Source organism: Plecotus auritus (genome assembly GCF_963455305.1).
Source record: "Plecotus auritus genome assembly, chromosome: 2".
Lineage (NCBI taxonomy): Eukaryota > Metazoa > Chordata > Mammalia > Chiroptera > Vespertilionidae > Plecotus > Plecotus auritus.
The window spans coordinates 52,419,433-52,423,443 of NC_137771.1; positions in this window are offsets into that span (position 1 = coordinate 52,419,433).

A 4,011-nucleotide genomic window follows, 5' to 3' on the forward strand; every position below is an offset into this window, starting at 1 on the left:
AAATGAGGATAAAACACAGTAGGGTGGCCCTGTTCAAATTTTCTTGGGTTTCAGCTACTGACTCTGTAATATCAACTAAGATTTTTAAATTCCTTCAGTCTCTGTTCCCTATTCCATAAAAAGGGCACCATAATCCCTAGTTGGACTGATTTAAAGATTAAATGAATTATGTATTTAAAACACAACAGCTTTGAAAGCTGTAAGGACACTGCTTAAATGTCAGGTGTAATTATGAGAGTGAAAGCAGACTGGTGAAATGCTCTGGTGCAGACCTAATCACACATTAGTATCAGCTGGGAAACTTTTAAAGCGTGCGGAGGCCTGGATTCTTCTCCAGAATTATTAAACCAGAATCTCTCAGAGTGAGACTTGGGCATCAATATTATAAAAAATCATCTTAAATTATTCTTATACATGCTGCCAGCTCTGAGGGAGAAAAGGTGAGCTCTGGGGTCAAATTATCTGGGCATAAATTTTGTATAACTTTATAAGTTGCTACTTGATAATTTGTGTGATCTTGAGCAAGTTACTTCAAGTCTTCAAAACTGTTTCCTTAGCTTTAAAACAGGCATAGTAATGCTTAGCTCTTACTGCTTAGCTATTATAAGAATTGAATTAAATGTATGTACAAATTGGATAGTCAGTTCATGTTAGTTTGACTTTCCCTGTCCTTTTACTTCAATAAAGTCAGTGGAAAGCCAAAAGGACAGAGGGGAGGAGAGAGTTGCATTTAGTACATGATGTTCATTTCCAAAAATTACCTCCAAGTAGCGTTTCTCAAATTGAAGTCATATGGAGATGCAGACACCAATAAATGCAATCATTATTCAGAACTAGTATCTTATAAAACTAATAGGTTCCCAGAAGTTATAATAATTCACATTAACTGTGAAACCAAGTGTTTCCTCATTAATCAATGCCCTAGGAAAGGGCCAAATGTTTCCTGTGCTTAGCAAGTCAGAATAGATTAGAGTCACAAGACAGCATTTTCATTGTCAAGGGCATTTATGGTCATTGAATGTTTAGTCACCTGTGCTGAGCAAATGCCACTCTGTTCACCCATAGTGGAGATGTTAAAAAATTGGTAACAAGATGAGGTGATCGTCACAGCTTTTATGGTTATTTTTATTTAGTTATAGAAAATCTTCTTTACATTGCAAGGCATTTCAGTGTCTAAGCTAGTATTTTTAATCTTTATTCTCTAAGTGTAAAAGAATCAGAGACACTGAATCTCAGAAAGGTGCTCCTTTCTCTTAGAAATGTACAATCAGTTTCAGCACACACTAATAAAGCTCTAAAAAGCTCTACACTATAATTAGACATAGTGTAAAATCCTTGGGGATACATACTTTTAATTTATAATTGTAGCTAAGAAGAGAATACTTGAGTTTCTGTAAAAACCCATTAAAAGAATATGGATTGCCAGAGGTTATTTCTGTCAGACTAAACTCATAATTCAAGCACAAGTTAGCACACTGAATTACATTAGAAACTTATTTATTAAGTAAACAACATTGTATTCGTTTTGGCTATCTGCTTAAATAATAAGTCCAACCCTGGTAGTAAGAGGCATATCTAGAGCCCAGATGTTCCTTCTTAAAAGGAACCAGAAGTCCTCAGAGAAAAGGCTGATTTTAGGACTGGGGCAGGAAATATGCAAAATGAGTTTAGGATATCTTGGAATGACTGAAAGTCAGAAAAAAAAATACATACAAAACATACAATCATGGGAGATGTCTATGGGACATAGCAGTCAAATGAAAGAGCTCCCAATGGCCAAAGAAGGAATATTTTGAGCAACAAAATAAATAAAGTAATATTATATTATAACCCAAAGTATAAGACAAATATCCATAAGTCTAGACTGATATAATGAATGACTGAATAAATAAATGGAGAAGAACAGACAAATCTTGCATGCAGAAGAATTCCAAATACATAGACCTTCCAACCTCAAGGAGATAGAGCATAACTCCCACTCCTTGAGTGTGGGTTGTGTATAGTGACTTTATCTCAAATACTCTAATAAGGAAAGGAGAAAAAAGAGTGTATTTTAGCCCTAACTGGTTTGGCTCAGTGGATGGAGCGTCGGCCTGTGGACTGAAGGGTCCCAGGTTCGATTCTGGTCAAGGGCATGTACCTTGGTTGCGGGCACATCCTCAGTAGGAGGTGTGCAGGAGGCAGCTGATGGATGTTTCTCTCCCATCAATGTTTCTGACTCTCTAACCCTTTCCCTTCCTCTCTGTAAAAAATCAATAAAATATATTTTTTTAAAAAAAGAGTGTATTTTAGGGTTATCCAGAGAAAAAGAACCAGTAGGATAGACCAGTGGTCGGCAAACTCATTAGTCAACAGAGCGGCAAACCGCGGCTCATGAGCCGCATGTGGCTCGTGAGCCACAGTTTGCCGATCACTGGGATAGACAGGTAAGTATAGATATTGATATCGGTATATAAGAGGATATTGGCTCACATGATTATGGAGGCAAAGAAGTACCGCAATCTGCCATCTGCAAGCTGGAGAACGAGGAAAGCCAGTGGTGTAATTCAGTCCAAGGTTGAAGGCCTGAGAACCAGGGGAGCCAATGATGTAACTCCTAGTCTGAGGCCAAAGGCTTGAGAACTGGAGCCCTGCTGGTGTAATCCCAGAGTCCAAAGGTCCAAGAATCAGGAGGTCTGATGTCCAAGTGCAGAAGAAGACAGATGTCCCAGTTCAAAAGAGAGGAAGAATTTGCCCTACTTTTTCTTTTTTCTTCTCAATGGATTGGATGATGCTCACCCACATATGTGAGAGCAGATCATTTTAACTCAGTCTAATGATTAAAATGCTGGTCTCTTCTGGAAACAACTTCACGGACACACCCAGAAATAATGTTTTACCAACTATCTGGACGTCCGTTAGCCCAGTCAAGTTGATCATTAAATTAACCATCACAAAGAGTAACTTTTCAGTTATAAATGCTACCTTAGTAGCTGATCAAGAGTGATAAACTATGTTGATAGAATGTGCTCTCAACATGATGTTATGAAAATGGCACTTTATTTCTCTGGTCTTTCTCCTAGAAACCCATCATCCCAATTCAATCATGAATAAAACATCTAACAATTCCTAATAGAGGAAAATTCTGAAAAATGGAGGACCAGTACCCCTAAAAAATGTCAGCATTGTCAGAAGCAACAAACATTTTGAAAAATAGTCACAGTCTAAAGGAACTTAAAGAGATATGATGGCTAAATATAATGTGATATCCTAGATGGGATTCCCAAACAGAAACAAGGGATTCGGTAAAAACTAAGGAAATCTGAATAAAGTATGCATTTTAGTTAATTATAACATATAAATATGGGTTCATTAATTGTAACAAATGTACCATACTCATTTAAAGCTATTAGTAACAGGAGAAACTTGGTGCGAGGTATAAAAACTCTCCGTACTATATTCACAATATTTCTGCAACTCTAAAAATGTTCTTAAAAATGAAATTTATTTAATAATATAGATAGGTACATGTAATTTGTTCATTCTTGCATTAAGCAAGAATTAATTGAGCACCTACTATATATACCAGGTACCTTGGTAGGTGTTGTGGTTAGAAAGATATAAGATAGAAAGCAAAGAAGAGGATGAGGAAGGGAGGAAGCTGTCACTAATTTAATGTTTTCTATATCCTGGAAATTTGCTTTCAGGATGTTAGCATCTAGAAAGAAAGATAATAACATCTATATATATATAAAAGCCTTAGCAACCGTTACAACCGGTCAACTGGTTGCTATGACATGCACTGAACACCAGGGAGCAGACGCTCAAAGTAAGAGCTGCCCTCTGGTGGTCAGTGTGCTCCCACAGTGGGAGCGCCACGGGTTCATGGCTGGTGAGTGCAGCTGAGGCGGCGGCGCGAGTCTCTCTTGCCTCCATGGTAGCCCTACTGAATGGCGGCAGGTGCAGGGGGCAGGATTGAGCAGGAGCAGCAGGGTGCCCAGCCCGGGCTCGGGTTCCTCCCTGGCTGCCTCT